This window comes from Saccopteryx leptura, chromosome 7, assembly GCF_036850995.1.
Source record: "Saccopteryx leptura isolate mSacLep1 chromosome 7, mSacLep1_pri_phased_curated, whole genome shotgun sequence".
Classification (NCBI taxonomy): domain Eukaryota; kingdom Metazoa; phylum Chordata; class Mammalia; order Chiroptera; family Emballonuridae; genus Saccopteryx; species Saccopteryx leptura.
This window is the reverse complement of record NC_089509.1, coordinates 52,005,601-52,032,351: the sequence shown is the minus strand read 5'-3', so window position 1 is coordinate 52,032,351 and position 26,751 is coordinate 52,005,601. Positions and strand designations below refer to the sequence as shown.

The following is a 26,751-nucleotide window of genomic DNA, read 5'->3' as shown; positions in this document are numbered from 1 at the left end:
TTTCCAAAGGTGGTTGGGAGCGTTAGGGAATGGTGAGAAGGACAGTGCAGATTTACACGTCCTGGGTGCAGAGGAATGTGGATAGTCTTAAGGATCTGAGGCAGATTGTGAAGGTCATTGCCCACAGTACTGCTTTTACCTTTACTGTGCACAGGCATCACCTTGTGGTCTTGTGAAAATGCAAACCCTGCTGTAGCAGGGAGGAAGGAACTCAGGATTCTGCATTTTCACAAGCTGCCAAGGAAAGCCCAGGCTGAAGTCCACTGCCATACTTTGTGAAGCAAGGCTTTAAAACTTAGAAAATATGGTGTTTTCATGTGTTTTTTGTCTCCAAAAATATCAGGCAGAGCCAGAAAGTGCTTTACTTTTTGGTTTTCAAAAACAAGCAGAGAGAAAACAGCTCAATGAGTATGATGTTTGCAACATGATGCTTTGCCGAAACAATCTTATTGTCAAATGTTCAGGATCAGCAGTACCACTTGCAGAGCCTTTTCCTTTGTAACGAATGTAGACTTCTAGACACTAAAGCATTGCTGGACTAAGGCTAGCTTCTCCTTTCCACTCCTCATGTGTTTATTTGTTGACTTGGAGAGTATATTTCCAAACATAGTTGCATTCTTTCACATTCATGGAAGATCGAAGAATCCAAAACAAGAGAAAAGGAAGAACTTCCACCTGCCACCCTCCCACCCTGCCACAGACCATATCCCCCCGACATGTTTGGCAGAAATTGGGCTGTATATCTACTATACACTTACACCTTGGGTTGGCCACAGGTAGAAATGTCTTTCCTCCATTGTATCCTGTGTTAGTGTAATGTGTTGTAATTCAGCCCACTAAGGAGCAGCTCCGTCATCGCCCATTTGTTTACCTTTAAACTTAGATCCCAGAGATTTACCACAATAATTTTAATAATGTGACATTGCAGAGATTTATATAAAAGAAGACAGTATGAACTTGTGGAAAGATCAGCTACTCTGGAGACAGATTGTTGGTTTCAAGACCACACTGAATCATCTCCAGACTGTGTGACCATGGCCAAATTACTCAACTGTTCTGAGTCTGTTTCTTTATCTACAAAATTATAATGATATCAGAATCTATTTCGTAAGACTGATGTAAGTTTTCAGCCTATATTAATCATTAGTTGTCTTTAATCATTACTAGAAGTGATTTGAAAATAGTGATGTTGGAATATCAATATATTTATTTCTGAGTGCCTACTGTATACTAAGTACTGTGCTAAAAGTAAAGAATTAAATAGAATCTCATATCATAAAGATGTTGTCTATCTCTGTACAATAGTGTAAATTCATGTGTTTGATTTTTAAAACAAAAAGAAAGGAGTGCTTTTAGAGGTAGCATGAGACACTTTTTCCCCACTTCCCACCCACCCCTCACATTTGATAGAACTTGCAAGCCATCCTCCCTGTGCTTGCAAGAGAATGGAAGTTTCAATGACAGTGTGAATGAAGGGACTGCACACAAAGTAGGTTTAAGAGAACCAAAGCAAAATGATGGGGTACCAAGTGATAGGCAAAATCGAGGAGCACTAAACATGCACATGGAGGAAGCAGCATTCCACAGCCCAGCAAGAGGTAAGGCCGGAAGAGGGGCTGTGTCAGCAGAACTGCAGAATGCACACTCAGAGCCAGGAGTCAGGGAATGAAACGTCAGGTAGAGATGGGACCAGAGGCTGGAAAGACCCTTAGCCCCCAACACTCATTTTTCATAGTTAGATACAATCTGAGAGCCCCTTGTCTCCCTGCTTCTTGGAGTTTTGCTCACGGCAGGCATTAGTAGAAAATTGGAGGCTCTCTCCGACCACACCCCACCTTCTAGCCAAAGGAAGTGGCTGCATTCTTCTCTGGGTATCTCCCTTCGGGTCTTCCAGCTCTTCAGTGTTCACTGGAACCTGGGGCCACCGTGCCCTCATCTTGCCTGTTAATTCCAAGAGTGGCCTTGGTTCTTTTCATTGCTGGTTCCTGGATGCTCCATCCACCATCTTAATCTACTCAGTAAATAGTTTCTAAATTAAATTATTTTTATTTAACCTCTTTTGAAGGAAACATCTATTTCTGCCAGGATCCTGAAATTTAAAGCATTTGACATTTCATGGCAGGGTGGCTCTTGCGACCCCCTAGAGAGGAGGCTGGGCAGATGAAAACATGGATAAAGGGATGGCTGTCTTGGGGAACAGAGGGGAAAAGAGCAGGAAAGCAGAAAAGAGGAGTTAAGATGTTAACAAACAGCTAAAATATAGATATTTGAAATCTTAGAAGCAACTACCATGTGAAGAGGGCAAATAATTTGTGTTTCATCATTGCTAAAGTCATGGAAGACCCTCATTTTATATTCAATTAGTTGCAGAAAGAGTGAGAGGAGCAGAAATGTAAATTGTCTCATCACATAGAAGATAATAAAAGAGGTGCAGATGCAGAAAGAGCCCTTTTCTGTCATCCAGCCTGCTCTTGCCCACAAAGCACATGAAAACAGCTTACTTGAATGTAACGGTAACAACCAGAATGTAAGGTCTTTCAGAGACTGAGTGGAGCATGGAAGCAGGCATATTGGTCTCTGAGCTTCCTATGTATGAAGAGTCACAGAAAACATAAAACAAAGTGGTTTTGTCATATCAGCACCCTCTGTTGAGTAGAGAAATCTGTTATCTGACTACAGCAGACCAGGGAGAGGAGACTGCCATAGGCATGGAAATACGGCACCAACACCACGCTCCTACACCCAAGCCCCAGTGACCCAGCTGCAGGTAAAACATTCTAGTGCTCTGCTATCCAATATGAATGGCGACAACCCCAGAAGCAGCAACTCAGTTCATGGGCAACAAAATTTCTAAGGCATTCTGGGAGAAATAAAGTAACTGTAATTATTGTCCGCCTCTCCTTGAAGACTTCTGCCCACTGATTTGCCAATCTGTTCTAAAAAATTTGAAACCCTAAAGCGGGTCTTGAATGACCTCTGTCCATTATTTGGCCACAGTGGAGTTCTTGTTTTACCCAAGGAGATAAAGAAGACATGTAATCATATGTGAGTTGTGTAAATTTGTGAATAGATTTCTGAAGACTGAAACTACTTAAGAGTGTGTAAACTCTCCCAGAGAAACAGATATTCTAATGATATTTGCACACATTATAAATAGCTTTGCTATGTTCTTAGTGAAGTCAATGGTATTCTGCCTTAGGACATGAAATAAAAAGATGTTGGTAAGAATTCTTTCATGGAACAAGACTACATATTTGCTCATATTAAGTTATTGCAAAGTTTACTTTTATTCTGTAAAGAGTGTTCTGCATAAAAGCTATTTAGTGTAAAAACAGTCCTCTTCATAAAAAATTGAATTAGCCCTGGCTGGAGAGCTCAGTTGGTTAGAGCATAATCCTGAAGCAAAGAGATTGCCAGTTCAATCCGCTGTCAGGGCACATACAGGAACAGATAAATATTCCTTTCTCTCTCTCTTGCTCTTTCTCTTTCTCTCTCTAAAGTAAATAAAGTAAACATTTAAAAATATCTACTTAAACCTCTTCAATATATAGACAAGGGTGTAGTTGATTTGAAAATATGTTGAAATAGCTAACTGGTATTTTGGTTCCAATAAGTAATCAAAACTATTTTTCTTAATGCTAGCTTTAACTGACTCTTCTTTGCAGAGTGTGGTGGTGGTGGTGGTGTGTGTGTGGGGGGGGGGTGTGTGAATTGCTACATAAAATAGATGATGCAAAAACCCAAGAATAATGTTTAATTGATATAAGAGGATGGAAAAGAGCACAGGTAAGCACAGAATAGAACCCAGCACAGTAACTTATTTTTTTATGATTGCTCATGCATTTTTACAATTTATATTTATCATTCTTTTCTCTCTTTATCCTTCTGTGGCAGTAGCTCTGGACATATGTTTTAAATATTGTGATGTATTTTATCTTGTTTCAAGAGTCAAAGCTTTATGGAGCTTTTATATATTTAAAGAAAGGCATAAAATGTAAGTATGTGAAACATTAAATTTTGTTTTTATACATGAAAGATAACTGCCATATAAATATGGCTTATGATTCTAAAGAAACAGAAAATATATTTTCAGGTTACATTTTGGATTTACAGAGTAATTTTAGAACTTTATGACTATTTGCTTTCTGGATAATTTCTTAGGGATCCTTTTGGGCCTGCATTCCTGAAATCTGTCAGCATTATACTCTGATTAGCTGGTGCTCATGCCCTTGAGCTTGAACTCATTGTGGTTAATTAATATTTAAGATCAGTACATGGAGCAAAACTGAAGGACAGTCATTTTCTTTAACCTTTGCTAAAACCAGTATTGGTTAGTTCATCACCTTTTTAAACAATAACTGCAATCATTCACTCCATCACATCTATCTCTGTCAAAACATGAGTGAAAATCAATTGTGGCATTTCTAGAAATATTCCACTCACTTCCATTTTGCTTCTTATGTGCGGATGTACGTACTCAATATTAATTTTCTTCATGTGGAAGAAATTTGAATGGACTTTTGTGGTATAAAACTAGCTGTGTGACCTTGGACAAGTCACATTGCTTCTCTTGACATCATTCCTCGTCTCCAAAATAAGCATCCTTGTCTGGATGGCTTCTGAGAATTTTTGAGCTCCACAATTCCTCCATGATTATCACCTCTATAAAGTAGTAATAAACATTAGTGTCAGTTGACATTGTGTTTTACAAGATTAAAAAAGTTATTTTATCCAACATATAGATGTATGTGGGATTTTATTCTGAGAATTTGATTCATTGGTAGTCAGCAGATGTCATCAATTCATCTCCAGAGAACACCTGAATTCAACCACAGACACTGGCACATGTTTGGAAAGTAGAATATATAAGACATCATTCTTGCTTTCAAAGAGATTGTGGATGGGGCAGACGATGGCGAGGTACACAGATGAAGGATAGAGGGGATGTAGCCAGAGAAGAGAAGGTCTTTAAGCAGAGGAAATGAAGGAAGGTTGCTTATTTTGGGAAAGGCAGAAGGTTTGTTTTTGTGAAAAATGACATTAATGTCATCCTCAGTAAAGATTGATATGTACTCTTATACTTTAGCTGAAGAAAATAAATAAATAAATAAATAAATAAATAAATAAATAAATAAACCAGGCTCACAAATGAGAAAAGATTTAAAACTGAATATTCATACAGAACACTAAAGTGATTTTTAAAGTTGTGACATAATTGATATAACATTGGATTAGTTTTAGGTGTAATGACTTGATATATTATGTGTATACTAAGAAATAATGTGATTTTTAAAATATTTTTGAATGGTCATATAACAGAGGAAGAATAATATTATATAAGTGATAAAAAGCTGTTTTGTAATTTTTTCAAAGATTTTTATTTATTGATTTTAGAGAGAGGAGAGAGAGAAAGGGGATATGGGGAGGAGGGGACAGCATCAACTCACAGCAGTCATTTCCTATACACTATGTGCCTTGACCAGGCAAGGCCAAGGTTTTAAAGTGGTGACATCAGCATTCCAGGTTAACTCTTTATATACTGTGCCATCATAGGTCACACTAGTTTTGGAATTTAATACCCATTTTGTACCAATATTGCAATGAAGACCTCATGGAATGTTTTATATTCATATATTTAATTCCCCTTTGAGAAATCAGGTTAGTATATTATTGTGCTGTCCATAAAACCAATTTATTCAGTTTAGACATATCATTATTTCCTTCTCTATCACCAGTCGCTGCCTATGTAATTGAATGGAATTTACAGCGACTCTTCCAACAAGCAGTAACTGTGTCCCTGGAAACAATTGCCTATGAATTTCTGATCCAGTTCTGGCTTTCATTGTTTTTGATGGGATGGCAGGGAAACCATTGGGAAAATTGAAAGACCTCACCTCTATCATGATCCCATGACCTCTCTTCCTCTCTCCCACTTTAAATACAGCATTGTGGTAAGTTAAGAAAAACACTTGCTAGAGAATTGGAAGTAAGTGTAATGATGTTTAAGACTTTTTGTAAAGTTCTGTAAAACTTAAAATATTTCTCCATATGTCCATAAACACACTGAGTCTACAGATACAAGGAACATTGTAAAATAAAATCAGTAAAAAAGAATTCCAATTATTTAGGCTGAATACATTGTAGGTGATATTTAAAATGGCAATCTATGGCCTGACCAGTTGGTGGCATCATCCTGGGACACTGTGAACCCAGATTCAAGACCCCAAGGTCCCTGTCTTGAGTGCAGGCTCATTCGGCTTGAGCACAGGGTCACCAACTTGAGCGTGGGACCACAGACATAATCCCATGGTTGCTGGCTTGAGCCCAAAGGTCACTGGTTTGAGCTCAAATGTCACTGGCTTGAGCAAGGGGTCACCGGCTCTGCTAAAAAACTTCTGTGAGGCCCTGGCCGGTTGGCTCAGCGGTAGAGCATCGGCCTGGCGTGGGGGGGGACCCGGGGTTTGATTCCCAGCCAGGGCACATGGGAGAAGCGCCCATTTGCTTCTCCACCCCTCCCCCTCTCCTTCCTCTCTGTCTCTCTCTTCCCCTCCCACAGCCAAGGCTCCATTGGAGCAAAGATGCCCGGGCGCTGGGGATGGCTCCTTGGCCTCTGCCCCAGGCGCTAGAGTGGCTCTGGTCGTGGCAGAGCGACGCCCCGGAGGGGCAGAGCATCGCCCCCTGATGGGCAGAGCTTCGCCCCTGGTGGGCGTGCCCGGTGGATCCCGGTCGGCGCATGTGGGAGTCTGTCTGACTGTCTCTCCCCATTTCCAGCTTCAGAAAAAAAAAAAAAAAAAAAGAACTTCTGTGAAGGTACATATGAGAAGCAATCAGTGAAAAACTAAGGTGCTGCAACTATGAGTTGGTGCTTCTCATCTCTCTCCTTTTTTGTCTGTCTCTATAAATAAATAAATAAATAAATAAATAAATAAATAAAATTACAATCTATAAGTAAAAAAAATCACAACACTATAACAGATTTGATTCAGTAAATTCAAGTTGAGGGAGCTGACATATCTTTATATCATGTTTGATAAAATAGCTTATTTGTGTGCTGGGGCAAAATATGCACTTCACCACAGTTTCAAATGTCTACCTTCTAATACCTACAAGATGTTCTGAAATGAATAGGCCAAGTTCGTTCTATTAAGAAGTTGTAACTTTAAACTTGCTAGAAAACTAGTTGGCTCTAATCCTAAAAGAGGGCTCTTAGCTGCTGTTTCTGCACTTATTTATCTAATAACAGGTAAATTCCACATTCATTTATGGCTTATTTTTAAGAGAAAAATTAACCTGGAAAGTAAAAACAAGAGTTCATTATTTTCTGCTGGGAAATGGTTTTTATTTCTAAAATAGTGGCTGCTAAAGGCCCCGAGGTAGTAAATGCTCAGGGGACAGCAAGGCGTTGTTGGCACTAAGTCCTTACAGAATGCTGCATATACAAGTGAGTATGGGAAGTTCACATCTACAAAAGCAAAATTTCAAAGTGGTAACTTATGTTTACTGTGGGATCACATCAGTACTGTGCTTTAGCTGAGTTCCTTCTTCCAATCACAAAGAGGCAAAGCCAGGATTTGAAGCAAGGTAGTGATACAGTAACCCTATGGATTTTGAATCATAGGTCTGGGTTCAAATTCTTCTCCAGCATTTGCTCTCCAGGCTGAAATTACTCACCACTCTCTCAGGAGGCTGGACCCACCCTCAGCCTGTGTGACATCCCCATTATATCCTCTAGGACACCATCCCAAGATCAAACCACTGCCCAGGCTCAATTCTAGACACAACCTCCTTATACCTTTCCTTGAGGGAGAACCCAGCTTCATGTTGTTTGGTGAACCAAATTCCCAAACAAGTTACTGAAGAATCTATACATATTTTCTGCCTTAAAACTTAAATGTAATTTATAATTCTGACAAGGGAATCTAAAAACATAATGATTTGACCTTGATTTTGGGAACTTTTTGACCAAAGATCAAATAGATCCTCATCTGCTTGCTGGGCCCCAAATTAATTGAGTTAATTCTTCTTGTAAGGCAGCTGAATAAAGGATTTAGAAACCCAAGAGATGGAAATCAGTCAGAATGTTTTGATTAAAAATTCCCTTTATTTTCTGTGCAATAAAATATTAAATAATATTCGGCTATTGTCTGACCAGGTGGTGGCACAATGGATAGAGCATCGAACTGGGATGTGGAGGACCCAGGTTCGAGACCCTGAGGTCGTCAGCTTGAGTGTGGGCTCATCTAGTTTGAGCAAGAGTCGCCAGCTTGAGCCCAAGGTCACTGGCTCAAGCAAGGGGTCACATGGTCTTCTGTAACCCCCCTCCCCCTGTCAAGGCACATATGAGAAATCAATCAATGAACAACTAAGGAGCTGCAACAAAGAGTTGATGTTTCTCATCTCTCTCCTTTCCTGTCTATCTGTCCCTATTTGTCCTTCTCTCTGACTCTCTGTCTCTGCCAAAAAAAATTTAATAATAATAATAATAATAATAATAATAATTATTATTATTATTATATTCAGCTATTAATCACACAGATTCTTCAGCCTTCTGATGTTTTTCAAAGTTCTAATTGTAGCAGGTGATTCTCCTGTTTTAGAACGGGCAGACAAAAAGACCAGGTACAGCTTTTTCTCTGCCTCTTTAATACCCAAGACTTACAGACAGTGATGATGTCCCTTTGTCTCATCACCATAATCCTTTACCTTTTTGGATATCGAATAGCAAACTGCTGCTTCTGGTCTCCAACAAAACTATACCAAAGAAACAACCCAAATCACATGATGGAGAGAGAACTATGAGAAGACTAAAGGATATCTCCTTTAATTCTCTCTGCCTTGTTAGACATTCTGTCACAGGAAAGGCACAGACCAAGCCTCTTAGCCAGTTTAACAAGCCCATGCAGTCACAGGTTGAAGAATTATTGCCACATAGGCATGTATATTCTTCCTACCATCTGAGACAAGATTACAGAGAATCTCTTGGGATGGCTAACATTAAGGGTGGAAGGAAAGAGGGGAAAGTTACCCTTTTATTCTTGGAAAATGGAAACAGAATGGTGAGAATGAGAAAATTATATCTCAGTAAATTAATTTGATTCACAAAGATAAATAAAATGGTTCTACAGGGAGTTTATAACTTGGAAGGCAAACACAACATGTACATAAAACTCTTAGCAAAAGGTCAAAACAAACAAGTGCCACAACGTTGTAGGGTAGTGCTTCCAAAGCTACATTTAAATTTATCATTTGCCACATTTTAATAAAAGTGATTTTAAGTGTACATTACACTAATTTTTTTAAAATCTCATATTTTGCTTTATGCCAAGCCTTATACGAGGAATATTTAAAGTTACCAATCTTGTTCAATTACCTCAGCTCTGATAAATGAAATGTCCTGTGTACAGAATGGACAGTTATTTGTTTATTAAATATACTCATTGTGCAATGGGTAAGATGCTGGTCCCTTTTTTCCCAGAGGCCATATCAGAACAGCCATTTATTCTCTTATGCCTAATGTATTCAACCTCACAAATAACTATATTTTACAAAATAAAATATGAAGTTGTTCTGTAATTAACAAAAGAAAAAAGATTCCACCTACTGAAAAAACAAGAAGATATTAGAGAAAAAAAGAAATATATGACCTAAAACATTGGTAGGGTTTTCCACAGAGAAATGGGGGAACAGAAGTAAAGATTGTGAGCAAAGGAACAGAAGTGGAAAGGGGGGTATTGAAAACAGCACAGGCCCTGGCTGGTTGGCTTAGTGGTAGAGCGTCGGCCTGGCATGCAGAAGTCCCGGGTTCGATTCCCGGCCAGGGCACACAGGAGAGGTGCCCGTCTGCTTCTCCACCCCTCCCCCTCTCCTTCCTCTCTGTCTCTCTCTTCCCCTTCCGCAGCCAAGGCTCCATTGGAACAGAGTTGGCCCTGGCGCTGGGGATGGCTCCTTGGCCTCTGCCCCAGGTGCTAGAATGGCTCTGGTCGCGACAGAGCGATGCCCCGGATGGGCAGAGCATCGCCCCCTGGTGGGCATGCCGGGTGGATCCCGGTCGGGCGCATGCGGGAGTCTGTCTGACTGCATCCCCGTTTCCAGCTTCAGAAAAATTAAAAAAAAAAAAAAAAGAAAACAGCACAGCTTTCCATTTGTCTAAAGTGTAAGAGTAAACTCTTACTAATGGACAGATTTAGGCTGTTCACTGATAAAACCGCAGTATCTGGAAAACTGACTGGCATATAGCAGGAGCTTGAAGAAGTGAATTAATGAAGTGTCAGATGCTCAGGTTATGAGCAGTATTTGATAGCTTTCAAGGGTCAGAGCCTTGGATTTCTGGAGTAAGTGGTTGGTTAGGTAGGCCTCCACTGAGTAACAGAAACCAAGTTCAACTAAGCACAAATGGAGTTTATTTGTGTCTGTCACGGAACCAGGCATCAGGAAAGTACCTGGGTCTTCGGAAGGCCTGGAGCCAGAAGCAGGAAGTCATTGAGAATTTTCTGGCTCTTTTTGTCACTACTTCTCCCATACTTGCAAGATTTCTTTGTCTCAGCACTCTGGCCCACCTGGTCTTGAGTCTGCATTGAGAGGGAAAGCTGGACCCGACAGCTGTTGGTATCACATATAGCAGTTGTCTTTGATTAGGTCAGGTGACCAGACACCCTCCCCTGCTCTGGTCCTCTGTAGCTTGGAGCACAGGTTCATCTCTGGGGATCAGAGAAGGAAAGCTATAGACAGTAGTCTTATGAGCAGACTCAAAAATTGAGCCCTATATTAAGCAATTACAAGGCATTAAAGCACGTAGAAATTTATGCCTACATCTCTAAACCATAATTACTATTCATATGTAATATGTTAGTCTAATTTTTTTAATCCCTGTTAGTTAACATATTTCCCACTTCTTCATATACTTCCTGGTAATTATTCACCAAATATTGGTCACTTGTCTTTCCAGCTCCTTTGAACTTTGACGTAACTCTGCCAGAAACTGAACAACACCATTTCCCAAACACTGACTAATTTTAATAAATGTGTTCATGCTACATTGGTTGGCCTTTGTGAAAATGTAGGATTTTTGACTAGAAAAGGAAATGACTATTGAATATTTTTCTCTTATAGATAATAATATGGGTTCATGAGTAATTTTGCCAACATAGAAATAAAAAATACATTCATGTGATTCTAGAACAAACACAAAAGGTGGACTTTTGAATATGTTGCAAAGAACAATGGATTTGGGGACCAAGAGCCTTACTTTTATTGCTTTGCAAGCTGTATGTGTGGTCTTGAGCCTTATGACAATGTTTAGAAAACCTCAGAATTCTCACATGTACAAGGGAATAACTATAATAATAGTAACTATCGTTCAATCTTGTAATAAAAAAATAGAAAAATAAATATTGAAGGGGAAGTTATTTAATAAATGGTAAAGTGCATGCAGTATTAGTTATCAACAATAAGTATGTTTATATTTACTGCCCATTACTATATTAGTTAATTGTGAACTTATGTACAACCAAATATTAAAGGCTGTTTCAGTTTTAAAGTACGGTATATAACATAGAAAGCTCTACTATCAGTTACTAGAGCTATAAATAGTTTCACATGGATTCTCTATTGTCTTAAGAAAACCTTATATATGTGGCTTATAATTCTTTCAAGAGGTAATACTTAATTGGATCAAAATTTGGTTACTAAAACATGCTATTGTAATTTAGCTTTAAGTCATGTCCACACGATGAGGAGACATATTGTGGTAAAAGTAAATAAAAACATAGACAATTAGAGTGGGGAGATAATTTATTTTAACTTCTAATTACAGATGAAGATGGGGAAATTATGCGTTTTCATAGAAGAATTCAGTGACTTGCTCAAAGGCACATTGTCCTTAGTGTTGAACTTGAAGTAAAACTCACATCTCACTCTGAGCTGTTCACTATAATACAGAACCCTTTATTTAAACACAATATTTAAAATAAGGAAAAAAATAGACCCCCAATGAAAAATCATAGATATGTAATAAAGGAACATCCAATTTTATAGGTGGAATAAAAATACAAAATTTTATTCACAAATTCTATAATTTGTGATGATAACAATTCATTGTGGGAATAAAGTAATGCTTTTACACAAAAGTAAAACGCAAAAACAAAGTTTTTTGTTATTTTTGAAGATAGTTATATTTAGTTTTAAACTTTTTCATATTTGAGTCAGTAAGTGTTGGATATGGTAGAACAACTGAGAATGAAGGAGAAACAAGAGGGAGGAATGATGAGAGAGCCAAAGGGAAAGAAGGATGCAGCAAGTAAAGAGGCTGAGAAAGAACGCAGAAATCCGGCTGATGAGAACATATTTAACGTTGGGACACTAGATGGCGATATAATGTAAGGTGCCACCTCGACTTTTTTTTTTTTTTTTTAAACAAGCTATTTGCTGATTTGTATTAGGTACCATAGAGTGAGGCCAGGATGAAGCCGAGAGGATACTGCAGAGGTCTCTGGTGCATGTGTGTATGTGTGCGTGTGTCTGTGTATGTGTGTGCTGTTCCAGTGAGAATGCAGCCTTTGTAAATACTTGGTCACCTTTTTCAAGAAGAAATCTGAACAATTGCAACTGAAGGCACGTTGTTATCATCTGGCCTCTGGGAGATGCAGTTCCTCATTGCAGATGGGTAATTTTCCTTTTTATCAGGTAAGCCATCTGGTTGTTTCGTTGCGATGTTAGACATATTCATTCCAGTTATTCCTTTGGAAAAAGAGCCCGTGGAAATACAGTTTGGGCAGAGCAGGAAGTCCATTTTTGTCTTTGAATTCCGACCACTGTCCCCCTCCTCCCTCTCTTCTCCTCCCCTTCTCCGCCTTTGCCCCTCCCCCCTCCTCTCTCAACCTTCCACGAACTGAAATCAGGTTTGTTTTGCAGTTCAGCATTTTGATACAAGATGGGATTCTTTAGCCTGAAATAGCTTGGCACCCAGCCAGTTCTTGCCTTTGCTTACCTTGATCCTATTCAAGGTCCCCTTCGGAAACCCCCTCCTTCCCCTAGAAATAGGACTAGCTGCGAATAGCGGTCATAGTGTTCTTAGGGAGGGGGCAAAAATTAGATCTTACTTAAGCCCAGGTAGAGGGAGCATCCAGACTGCTGCTGGAGTCTAGCATCGCAGGAGTGTTCAGCCTCCTCAGGCAGAGGCTGGGCTCTTGAGGAGAAATGCCTCATGTCTTGGTTGAGAAGGGGACGATGACTTATTCTCCAGAACTCCGATTGAACCATGCTAAAAGGGGGAGCTTTGGAGGGAAGTGGGCAAGAATGAATCCTTTCTTCTGTGTAATGCTAAACGGGAAATACTGAGTTACTTTTAATTAAACAGAGGTCACTATCAGCAATGATACTGCAGATGCTGTTCCGTTCCCAGTGTGAACCGTTTTGCTTTTCCAAACGGCACAAGAGACGTCTCTGGGTGGACAAGAGAATTTTCAACCATCTTCATTATCATGGATTCCCTCTCTCCTACCTGTTTGAGGCATGTGTTTAAAGACACCCCCACCCCACATTAACTTTTCATATTTCTTTTTTGTTTCCTTCAGTTACTCACTGACAGTCAGCACTCCTCTTTAACAGATCAATCCAAATAGAGTAGTGGTAGATGCTTTGTAAGTGTCTGATGAAATGATTCAAGCCGAAGCAGGGTAGTGTTCTGTCCATATGTGCATGTGACTAAATATTTCTGAGGTGCAGTAGCAAACTCGCAAATTGTCAAATGCTGTTGCTATTACACTTAAAAAAATGTGGTTTCTTTTACCACGGATTTACAGGTTCACGTGATGTTTCTATGTGCTAGTGTAGTAACAGAACATGTTTCACCATAAAGCACTTTAAATCATCCCAAGAGGCTGGTGCCAAACAGAAATAGGAAAATTCCATGCTGAGGTCGGTGGTTCCTGCTTTAGGAGCAGTGGGTAGCTTACCTTTTCTGTTTGCTGCAATACCTGGCACCAAGGCGATGGCACCGGGGCTTCTGCACGTTCACCGGCAGTCTGACACTTTCTTTCTTCTCATCTGTGCATTTGGCAAGCAGAACTGCTAGGGTGAAAAGTCCGGTAAACTTCCCTTTTGTGATTGCTATCAAACCATTGCACCCTTCCTCCAGGAGCACGGTTGCAATTTAGGCCTTCCTCCACAAAGCTCCTTGAAGAGATTTTTAGCTGGTGTCTATTTTAGGAACATAATGTGTAGACAGGAATGGATGACCACAGAGATTTACAGAAAAACAATTTTGTGGAGAAGGTGAAGTAATATGAAAAGCCACTAGAACAGAGTGCAGTGGCTGTTTATTTGTCACATGAACCCAACAGTAGAATTAGTTTCATTAAACTCATTGCAACTCATTTGATGACTTTTTTTTCCCCCCTCTAAGATTGTTGGTCTGTTTTTCCAATATCTTCTTAGGCAGCCAGTGCATCCAGAATGCTCATACTGGTAGAAATAATTTGTCAGATTTTGCAGCCAATACTAAGAATCTCCATTTACTTGCTGTGATATTTTCTGTCTGGAGACTCATTTATTAGAGCAGTTTCCCTTTAAGGCATGACTGAGAGGGTTTCTCCGTCTGTGGGAGGGGAGGGGAAGACACAGTTGGAGGCCTAATTAATTATACAGTACCCGAGAAGGCACTGGGGATCTCAGACAGGATTCTGCTTACCAACCAGACACACCAAGGTGAAGGGACAGCCTAGAGACCCAGAAGTAAACTCTTTGGTCACCAACACAGGAACTTCCAGAATCTCTCAAAGGAGGCTGGTAAGAAACATTCTATCTCTTTGTGTGTAAGAACACCTTCTCTGAGTGTTGAGGGGGAAATCTGGGGCTTGTTTGGAGTTAGCGCAGGCAATCTTCACCAGTTTATATTGGCAGCACTTGACACATAAAAGTAGCCCTCCAAAATCTAGCCTGGGGGCCCATACCGGGTATTGTCTTCTGGATAGTTGGAGAGGCCCTCACTTCTTCCTTGTAAGTACCAAAAAACAAGACCTCATCTCCCAGATACATTGAAGCGGGTGTGGAGGAGAAAGGGGAAGGCGGAGGGAGGGTTGGAATCAGCAACTGAAGCTCTTGCAGTCTTTTATTTGGGGGCTCAATTGGGCTGTATCTGTGAAGTAATCACTTCTCTTTGAAATTCTGATTAGTCAATTAAGCGTGTTTCACTGCTTGCTTTAGATTTTACCAACACAGAGTAGAGGTGTGGAAGAATTATTCTGAGAGCAACTGCGCTCAGTAAAATAGTTAAGCCGAATTTCCCCCAAACTGTGCTTTTCCAACTTTTTCTTTTGGCCATGTTCCAAAGGTCCCAGTAATTTTTTTATTTTTTATTTTTTGTCTAACAAAAATATATAGCCTTCATTCGGTGCCAGACACTGTTCTAAGCAACACTTTGCAAATCTTTTCTCATTTAATTCCATGAGGTAGGTGCTATTATTAATCATCAGTTTATAGATGAGGGAACCAAGGCACAGTGAGGCTAGGACGGGTTAACTTGCCCTTGCTCAGACAGTTTGTGAATGGCAAGCCCAGGGGTGAACTCAGGCCATCTGGCTGCACCACCCTCTCTATCACCTGCGCTTAGACCATGTGTGGGGGTGCAGCCCATACATGGCAGCTGTAATTTATCTGTTTTCTTACACTCCAAAATTTCAAAATACTTTGGTTTAGAATGATTCCCTAAATCTACTATATTCCTTCTTTTATTTTTATTTTTTTGTATCTTTCTGAAGCTGGAAACGGGGAGAGACAGTCAGACAGACTCCCGCATGCGCCCAACCGGGATCCACCCCGCATGCCCACCAGGGGGCGATGCTCTGCCCCTCCGGGGCGTCGCCCTGTTGCGACCAGAGCCACTCTAGCGCCTGGGGCAGAGGCCAAGGAGTCATCCTCAGCGCCCGGGCCATCCCTGCTCCAATGGAGCCTCGGCTGCGGGAGGGGAAGAGAGAGACAGAGAGGAAGGAAAGGGGGAGGGGTGGAGAAGCAGATGGGCACTTCTCCTGTGTGCCCTGGCTGGGAATCGAACCCGGAACTTCTGCACGCCAGACCGACGCTTTACCACTGAGCCAACCGGCCAGGGCCCATTCATTTTTTTAATGTGCCCTCCTATAGTATAGGACAGCCCCTATTCTAGGTGGAAAATGGTAAACAAAGCAAAATTCCTGCCCACAAGGTGTTCTCAGTCTATTGATGTAGTTAGGCAGTAGAAAAATCATTCTGTCATGAAATAACAGTGAATATGAGTTCTTTGAAGAAAAAATGTAGCAGGGTAGAGCGATAGTGTGGGCAGGAGGGGCGTGAAGGAAGGAAATATAACCGGATCAAGGAGTCAATTTGCCTGCAGGCATCAAAGCCCAGTAAGACAGGAACAGCAGCTTGCAGTAAAAAAAGTAAGGATTTATTTTTAGGAAACGGCCCACCCGAAGACAGGTGAGCTAATGCTCAAAGACCTGGCTCCCAGCAGCTGCCCGGGGGTGGGTTAAAAGGCTGGTTTTCAACTGCAGGCCCTTGGACAGGTGTCTATCAGCCAGAAATTTCCTGCAGGTCCACAAAAGAGTTAACCACCCTGATAGTCTGCAGACTGGTGGTTGAAAACCACTGGGTTAAATCATTAATTATGGTGACTAAGGGAGTTAGGGTCGTGGTCAGGGTCCTGTTCTCTACTAATTGGCCTAGGGCAGGGCAGCGCATCTGGTCCTGATGTTAGCCCATGGCATCCTTTCCTCTGATTTTTGCCACTTATCTGTGCCTGGAGCTGAAGCGCAGCTGAGGCCTAGATGTTATATCTAGTTTGACTGAAACTCTGTTTCTGGGGTTAAGAGAGACCTGATGCTTGGTTTGTAAGATTACTTGATTCATATCTGAACCTCATTGTCCTGAAGGCTTATTGATGAAAAGTAATGGGTTTGCAAGAGAGAAGGAGGTGATGAGTCAGGGGGCTGGGAGGGGCCAGTCTAAATCAAAAGGAAAGAAAGGAGAAAAGTTTATATTAAAGAAATGGAGTTTCTACAACGTTACAAAAATACAATTAAGGAGGTGCTGAGAGTAATTTCTATCTGAATGAGGTGAGAGAAGAGCATTCTGGACAGAAAAAATATAGGGAACACAAAGGTCCCAAAGGCCACAGTGTCTCAGGGGTATAAGGAATGGCACCTGTCTGGGAGTGGTCACGAGAGCAGAAGAAACAGAAGGAGACAGGCCACACAGGTGACCAGCCTGATCCGTGGGCTCGGCCAGTGTGCTCTAATTGTCCCTGATTTTAACAAAATACAAATCAAGGAGCAATTTAAGTCTCATATTTAATGATGACAAGTTACTAAGTTTAAAAAAAAAAAAAGGAAACCAGTCATTTTCACACACAAGAAAAGTTTTAACAATTTTGGTAAAGTTCTTTGAAAAATGCTATGAATCCTAGAATACGGTGAAATTGACTGGAAAATTGTTTGAAAGACACTTTTTATATAAAAAAATTAGTTTGAATGAAATTATTCGTTATATTGTCACAAATTAACAGTTAGAATAAAAATAGCTTCAGTGACCCTGTCGGTCTTCCTTGCATTTAGGACTTACCCTGAAATGACTAAGTTGAGAAGGCCCAGGCCACAGCAGACACCAAGGATAGAAACCAGTCTGTACATCCGTCCCCCAGCATGATCAGGGCACGGCAGGTGCTCTGCAAATTGATTAAAATTAATGTGATTTCAAAGTAATATAGCCAAATATAAACATTAGCTTTCATTTTTATCTATGTTAAATCTTTTGTTGTTATATTTCTGGTTTTTCAAAATTTACATTCTAATGTTTTGTCTTTTTATATTTTCTGGCTACTTGCTCTCACTCCTCAGTTACCTATCAACCCCGTAGTTCCTCTGTAGCAAATATGAGTTTCTATTCTAACTTAGACTAGACCTCGGTTCTTATTTTATCCCAGTAAGTGGTAAAATCTCCTTGCCCTCCTCTCGTATGGCCTCTTCCCCTTTTGGTGCTCCATCTACAACCTCAGCTTTAATTATGATAAAGTAGCTATAATCTTTGGCTTTATTTTTTTCCTTTGTGACTGGTGTTTTTGATGTTATATATAAGGAACTATTGCCTAATAGAACGTTGGGAAATTTTCTGTTTTTTCTATAAGTTTTATAGTTTTGGCTCTTATGTGGAGATCTATGATTCACTTTGAGCCAATTTTTGTAAATAATTTTATATATAATAGAGGTAGTGGTCTAACTTCATTATTTTACATGTTGGTAACTGCCCCGGCACTGTTTGTTGAAAAGACTAACCTTTCCCCATTAAATTGGCTTGTTAATCTTTATGGCCATGTCATATGTATATGCATCTATGTTTTAGCAAGTTACTATTAGCAGTACTTTTAAACACTGAGTGCTAGTGACAATTACTTTATTTAAGAAAAGAACAATCATATTCTTTCTTGAGATTCTACATAACTTTAAAAGAAAATTGACCCATTTGTCCTTACCTGTCAAACACTTTTTTGACCATTTTCTAATTGAAAGTATATTCATTTTTTTATTATACTGGAAATTTAAGAAAATAATGATATATAGTTCCATAATAAGTTAATATTTTTAGAGAAAGATTGTTTTTAAGGAACATTTCTAATGAATTGCACATGCCTTCCCAAACATATACAGACACTATCTATATTTTTATGATATCTATTGCTAGTCTTCTTTTGTTTCATAGACACCATTGGAGGGAAACCACTGCACTTGAGATAGAGGAATTTCATTCAAACGGGGTTGATTGTTGTATTAGTTTGCTACTGCTGCCATGACAAAATACCATAGAATGGATAGCTTTAGCAACAGAAATTTATGTCTCACAGTTCTGGAGGCTAGAAGTCCAAGATCAAGGTGTTGGCAGATTGTTTTCTTTCAGAAGCCTCTTTCTTTGACTTGCCGATGGTGCCCTTCACGATGTGCCCTCACATCTTTTTTTTTGTGTGCATCCCTAGTGTAATTTTTTGTGTCTAAAATTTTTTTTTGGGGGGGAGAGAAAGAAAGACAGACAGACAGGGACAGACAGACAGCAAGGCACAGATGAGAAGCATCAACTCATAGTTGTGCCACCTTAGTTGTTTATTGATTGCTTCCTCTTATGTGCCTTGATGTGGGGCTCCAGCCAAGCCAGTAACCCCCTTGCTCAAGTCAGTGACCTTGAGCTCAATCCAACAACCTTGTGCTTCAAGGCCAGCAACTTTTGGGCTCAAGCCAGCAACCATGCGGTCATGTCTATGATCCCATGTTCAACCTGGTAATCTTGAAGTTTCAAATATGCCCAAGCCAACTCTCTATCCATGGCAATATCACCTAGTCAGGCTGTATCCAAATTTGACTCCAATCAAATTGTAATCAGCACCACCATAATGGCCTCTTTATACCTTGACCACCTCTTTAGAAGTCCTACCTCCAAATACATGCACATTCTGAGGTATTAAGGGTTAGGACTTCAACATACGAATTTTGAAAGGATCACAATTCAGTCCACGGCAGTTGTCTTTGGTTGCACTTATTATTGCTAAAATAACGAGCAAAGAAGATTGAAACAAAGTCACTTTTTTGTTGTTAATAAAATTGCTGTTGTTGTTAAACAATGGTGGATTTTCATTGTTCATGCCTTCCTCCTGATGGATAATATGGAGTTGTCTATGTATTTGTTAATAGCCCAATGAAGGCAATTAATTAGGTTTGTATTTAAGGAGCCATGATAAATAGCAAAGAGAGCAAAAGTAAAATAGCAGTGACATTGATTTTACTTGTCTGCTTATACCGTCATGTTTATAGTCATAATCTATGATAAATTTACTAAGCTAAGGCTCTTATTTGTTTCAGTGAGACAAGTGATAAAATAATATAAAACATTAAGTATTTGCGAGAAACTTGAAAATAAAATAGTGTGTCAAAATGTTTTAAGAAACAACTGAAACATATTAATTTAAATATAAAAATGTTTTGGAAAATTATTACAGCTCACAGGGTTGAAGGGTAGTTGAAATGTAGACAAAGGAAATGGCAAGAGTAGGGAAAGCTATGACTGTCAGGTAGCCTAGATTTGGGGCTTTTGGGTGATTTTTGCAAGGTGCTGCTATCTTCTGAAATGAATCAGTTTAATTACTTTAATATTTTTTTTTTTGTATTTTTCTGAAGTTGGAAATGGGGAGGCAGTCAGACTCCCGCATGCACCCAACTGGGATCCACCCGGCATGCCTACCAGGGGGCAATGCTCTGCCCATCTGGGGCATTGCTCTGTTGCAACCAGAGCCATTCTAGTGCCTGAGGCAGAGGCCATAGAGCCACCCCCAGCACCCAAGCCAACTTTGCTCCAGTGGAGCCCTGGCTGTGGGAGGGGAAGAGAGAGACAGAGAGGAAGGAGAGGGGGAAGGGTGGAGAAGCAGATGGGCACTTCTCCTGTGTGCCCTGGCCGGGAATCGAACCCAGGACTCCTGCACGCCAGGCCAACACGCTACCACTGAGCCAACCGGCCAGGGCCTAAGATTTATTTTTTTATGTTAAGATTCAAGATTAAATACCTAAGTAGTGATCATCTGGTTGGTCAAGTTTAGATTATGAATCTTATCCTTCTAGCTAAGAGTAAATGGGTCCCTTGACTGACAGTGCCACCAAAGTATTTCCCCACTCAAGAAGAGCAATTTCCTTCAAACAAAATTAAAAATAGTCTACACACACAATGTTAAAAGAATCATTAAATGAATCATGGTCCTTGCAAATAATGAGATGTCATAAAGCCATCAAACATAATGTTCAAGGAAAATGTACATCTCTGCCAAATTGCTCAGGATATAATATGTTAAAAAGTATCAAACTACCATGTAAACATATCTATCTAGTATGATTTCAATAAAAAACAGAAAACAAAAAAAAAGTATATTTGCTTAGTATAAAACACTTGGAAATGTGATTTTTATCTCTGGTTAAAGAATCAAAATATCCATTTTCTTCTTTATAAATTCTCTTTTTTAAAATAGAACATTACATTTTGTTTTTTATAATAAAAGTGATACATCCTGATTATATAAAACAAAACAAAAACTATTAAATGATAAAGATAATGAAATGACTATAATAACTCTACATAAGCAAAATGATCAGTATTAATAATGTATTTTATATACCAAAATATTCATCAAAACAAGCATATATTACCTTAATAATCAAGATAAAAGTTATCAACCATGATTTTTAAATGGCATTGAATAAAGTTTTGGACTTTTTGGTGGTTTCTGCAACGTATACTTTTTTGTACAAAAATATTTATTGTATCACTAATCAGAATAATAAACTCAAAGATTTGAGGTTGAGTATTTGAATATTTTATCAGTCCCAAAACACTCCATAATAAAGTTAGAGTATTTTGAAAATTTTAAAAAATAGATGAGCTTTGGGAAGTGGTCTAATATTAGGTTAGTTTTAAAATGTCAAAGGACTGTTGTCCTGAAAACTATGTAAGTTGGTAATCTGCCTTTTCCCTTTAAAATTCAGCAGAATTTTAGGAAAGTCATTGTATTTTCATGGAGCATCTACTGTTTCCAATGGATAGTTTTAGTAAAAATCAAACTCAGATTGAGAACACTAAACAACAAATAAACCTGTAAATACTACAAGAGTATGTACATAAGTTTTAAAACTATATAGAACAGAACTCATCAAATTGTCAAAATCAAGTTATAAAATTACCCTCATTAGTAAATCGAATGACATCAAGAGTAAATTAACAGCGTAGACTATTGAGCCAGAGGTGACAAAGTAGAGCAATGAGGGTAATTATTAATATATGTTGCATTTGGAGATGTAAAATGATTTGTGTTGATGGTGTAGTGGGAGGAAACTGTGTGAAGGAGAATAAATGGTTAATAACAAGTCTTAGATAACAATATCTGAATTATTTTTAAACAATTATTAATAATTCAAAATTAAAAAGAAATATTGAATTTAAAAAAAGAAACCAAAGTTTAGTGTTTTTAATTAATGAATTTGAAAATTCTGGAAAGGATTACTTTGAGACTTGACCATGCTACCAGCCAGCAGTTTTGATATTACTCTGGAATGTGATATGCCATTTTAAAAAGCCAGTGGTATTTTGGGCTTTGTATGTCAGTGTGTTGGGACAAAACCAAAGAGGCAACAGACTGGTTTCAGGTCTAGAATATCATAATTTTAGTGCTACCTGGGCCCTGGCGTTTCAGGTTTCAGATAATTTGAGGAGTATAGAAGATTCCACACCATTTTTTTAAAGGTATTTAGAGGATTATAGATCAGCTTGTATGAATGAGGACAAGAGTGCCTTTTGAAGAAATTCCAAAAAGGAAGTTTGAACATAGTGAAAAAGTTAAATAAAAATGAGCAGAGAAGAAAAAATAAGAGTTAATTTTCTCCGTAAAACTCCCTATGGAATAACAAGAAATAGAGTTTCAACTCTCTCTTCTGTGGAGGGTCCAACCTTACCTTACTGGTCTTTTTTACTTTTACTATTTTTTTTTCATTCTTAGGCATTTTGTTTTACCCTCTGTTTTTACATTTCATTTCTAACCCTCTCTCCACTCAGTGGGTGATATAAAAATATTCCACAGTTATATTCTCTGCATGTTCATCATCTTTGATACATCGACAGCTATTTTCAAAGCATGGTCCACAAAGCCCTTTGAATTCCCTTGAAGTCTAGTCTCAATGCAAAGTCAGTACTGTACCTTGATTGGTCATAATAAGATTTAAATTTCCAACTTAAATTTAGAACAATGATTTTTCTCTATTTTAATGCCCAACATAATGCCAAAGGTAATTAATTAATAGACATTCTGTAAATGAACACACAGTATGATGTACAGAGATGTGTCATAGAATTGGGCACCTGAAACCTGTACAATTATGTTAAACCCCAACCAGTGCCACCCCAATAAATTCAATTAAGAAAAAATAAATTAAAAAATGAGTAATCCTTCTTAACTTCATTCAAGTGTCATCATTATTTTTATAAAACTCTCAACTTCTTGAAACCCTAAGGGTAATAATGGATGAAGAATCAGGATGCTCTGATTCTAAAAATAAGTAAGGGAATCAAATAATTATCACTGATGACATTTATCATTGTGGTGTTAGCTTTTTTAATAGAGCAGTCCTTTTTAGTATATTCACAGAGTTGTGCAACCATCACCAGAACTTCACTTTAGAGTATTTCCACTGAGCTGAAAAGAAACATAATGCCCATTTGTAGTCATTCCAACTCCTATTCTCGGCCCTAGGCACTATCATTTAATATCTGTCTCTGTACATTTGCCTTTTGATGTTTATATGAATAGAAGCATGCAATACATCCTTTTGCATCTTGCTTCTTTCACTTAACATATTAATATAATATCTCTGAGGCTTATCCATGTTCTAGCATGTATCAATATTTTATTACTTTTAATTACCCAGTAAAAATTCATTATATAAATATAATAAACATTTTGTATATCCATTCACTAATTAGGGGATATCAGGGAGGTCTCTACTTTTTGTCTATTATGAGTAAGACTGCTATTACTATTCCCATACAAGTTTATATATGCATGTAAGTTTTCATTTCCCTTGATTAGATACCTCAAAGTGAAATTACCAAGTCATATATAATATGCCTATGTTTAACACTGTGAGAAACTGCCAAAATGTTTTCCAAAATGGCTGTACCATTTTAAATCCCCACCAATATTATATGAGGATTCATGTTTCTGTATATTCTCAACAACACTTGTAATTATCTGTCTTTTGATTATTATCATTCTAGTGGGTATAGTGGGTTATCTCATTCTGGATTTTATTTGCATTTGTTTCATGGCTAATAATGCTAAGCATGTTTTGATATGGTTTTGGGTTATACATATATCTTCTTTGGACAAATATTTATCCAAATCCTCTTGGATATTTTTGAATATTTTTAAAATGAAGTTTTCTGTTTTTATTGAGTTGTAAGAAGTTTTTTATTTTTATTTTTTAAGATTTTATTTATGAATTTTAGAGAAAGGAAAGAGAGAGAGAAAGGGGTAGGAGGAATAGGAAGCATCAACTCATGTTGCTTCTGTAATGTGCCTTAACCAGGCAAGCCCAAGATTTCAAACTGAGACCTTAGCATTCCAGGTTGATGCTTAATCTACTGTACCACCAGGATTCAAGCTTACTGACTTGTGAGAAGGTTTTAAAAACTGCATTCTGCATACACAATCCTATTAGATAAATGATTTTCAAATTATTTCTCCAAGTCTGTAGGTTGTCTTTACTTTCTTTCTTTTTTTTAATCGGTGAGAGGAGAGGCAGAGACAGACTCCCACATGTGCCCCAACCAGGATGCACCCAGCAAGCCCACTAGGTAGCAACACTCTGCCCATCTGGGGCTGCTGCTCTGTTGCTCAGCAGCCAAGCTCCTCTTAGTGCCTGAGGTGGAGGCCATGGAGCCATCCTCAGCACCCAAGACCAACTTGTTCCAATTAATCCATGACTGCAGGAGAAGGAGAGAGAGAAAAAAACAAGAGGGGGAGGGGTGCAGAAGCAGATGGATGCTTCTCCTGTGTGCCCTGACTGGGAATAAACCACATGCCAGGTCGATGCTCTACCACTGAGCCAACTAGCCAGGGCCCATGTCTTAAATTTATTGATTTTTTTCTTTTGTAACTTTTTCTTTGTGCTTTTGGTGTAATATCTAAGAAATCATTACCTAAATTAAAGTCAGGAAGAATTATTCATATTTTTAAAACACTGTTATAGTTTTAGCTTTAATATTTAAATCTATGATTCATTTTGAATTAATTTTTGTATGGTGTTACACATGGTTCCAAATTCTTTCTTCTGCATGTGGTTATCTAGTTTTTCCAGTACTAATTGTTGAAAAAATGTTTTTGCATTGAATTTTCTTGACTTTTTTTTCAAGAACAATTAATTGATGTCCTATTAGTTGCTAATCAAAAACCCAATTGATAAAAATTTTTATAAAAGTAGTTTTCTTTTTATTTAGTCAAGAATGAATCAGAAAAGGAACCATTGCTACTTATGTGTTTTTGTGTGTGTGTATGTCAGATACAAAAATATTAAAAAAACTATTTGATCATTATAAAATGAGGTTTTTCAATAAATAATATCTATTTCACCATACAATGTTCTTTACTATAAAATGTTTGGATTTTAGCTTTTAATTTTGTTATAGCTGTTGAATTTTGAACTATTACGCTTTGCACCTCTCACTCTTGGGAAATAGCATGTCATTCAAATTATTTTATTGATTAATTCAGCAGTTATTTATTGTGTGCCTCATGAATAAAACACTCTGCATGGTATAGTGAGCAATGCAAAGATGAATGCTGATCTCAAGGTGCTCACGAATTAAAATAGAAAATGAGACATATTCAAAAGTAAATATAATGAGAGGTAGAAGTTGGCAGGCAATGTGAGAGTTGCAGATAAATTCTTATTCAAATTTAAAGATGACTTGCTGTTTGTTTTGAAAAAATGTCAGTGGATGAAGGGATTAACAGTCTATATGACAGCAATTTGGGCTCCACATTGGGCTGTAAAGGTAATTAAGGGGTTCACAAAGAATAAGCAGTAAGTATCTGATTGGTAAATTTAAATGAAATGTATGTAGCTATTAAGAATATGGCCTGTGATAAAAATAATTATAAATAACAATATTCATTGTACACATGTTCTAATTCTCCAAACTGCTAGAACACAACCTAAAATCAAGAATTGAATATGAAGGCTTTTAACATCCAAATATCTTTTCATATTCCTTGCTTCAAAATGAAGTCTAAGTGACCTCACATATAATTTTTTTAAATGGATGCTCATTAGAAACAGCTCTTTCTAAACATAGCATTTAGAAAAAGCAAATTAATAGGAACTAAAGGTTGAGGTGGAGTTGGAGATTTCTGGAATCAGGCATTCTCTTCTAAGCTAGAAGGGGAGAGAAGAACTAAAAGTAAAAACAAAGTATAATTTCTATATATTTATAAACTATTAAATAAGACAGGAAATATGTAATAGTTTTTAGATTCCTGTAAGTAATGGTAAGTATATAAAGTGTTTTGTTCTAGTGGTAAACTACATTGAAAGGACAAATTTGGGAGGTCTGTCTTTGAGAAAAGTGATTAAAGAACTTTAGGACCTTTATCTTAACTAAATCTCTTAGAATATCTTTAAAGAAAAAAATACAAAATTCATAATTACATTGAAATTGATAGTCATCGAAAATAATATAAAGAAAATATACTATACAACCTTCTGAATAGAGATTGCCAGACCTTCTGTGGTAAAAATTTCCTTCTGCGATAAAGTAAAAGTCACTTTGATTATGACAAAAATAATAGATATCAGTTATCTGTGCTTCAGGGAGGCTTTTGCCTATCTGTGCATGGTCTCTCATCATTGATTCTCAACTTTTATATCAGACTTATAAAAAAACATAAAAAAGTTAAATTTTAGTATCTGTTGATAGTAACTCTATACATTGACTGTCAAAAAGGTTTCTGTGAAAGAATTTGTAGATAAGTACTATAATATACATAAATTTTAAAAGGACTATGCTATGGATATATGTAAGGCGTATACTCAATATGAAACAAAACCTGGAGTGGACATTAAGATTCTTGTAATCTTTAGAATCACTCCAAATTTGACTTCCTGCAAATATTGATCTATGTCATATTGCTGTTAGAGTAATGTT

The 26,751-nt window shown here is 38.0% G+C and overlaps 1 protein-coding gene across 1 annotated transcript in view; it reads left to right on the top strand.

Annotated features, from left to right (window-relative positions):
• The first annotated feature begins 12,470 nt into the window (after window positions 1-12,470).
• Window positions 12,471-26,751, top strand: part of LOC136378263 (sodium channel protein type 1 subunit alpha) — a 142,795-nt gene continuing 128,514 nt past the window's right edge. Inside the window, exon 1 of the mRNA XM_066344943.1 lies at window positions 12,471-12,681. The gene's annotated coding sequence lies outside the window, so the exon portion shown is untranslated. The remainder of the gene's footprint in view (window positions 12,682-26,751) is intronic.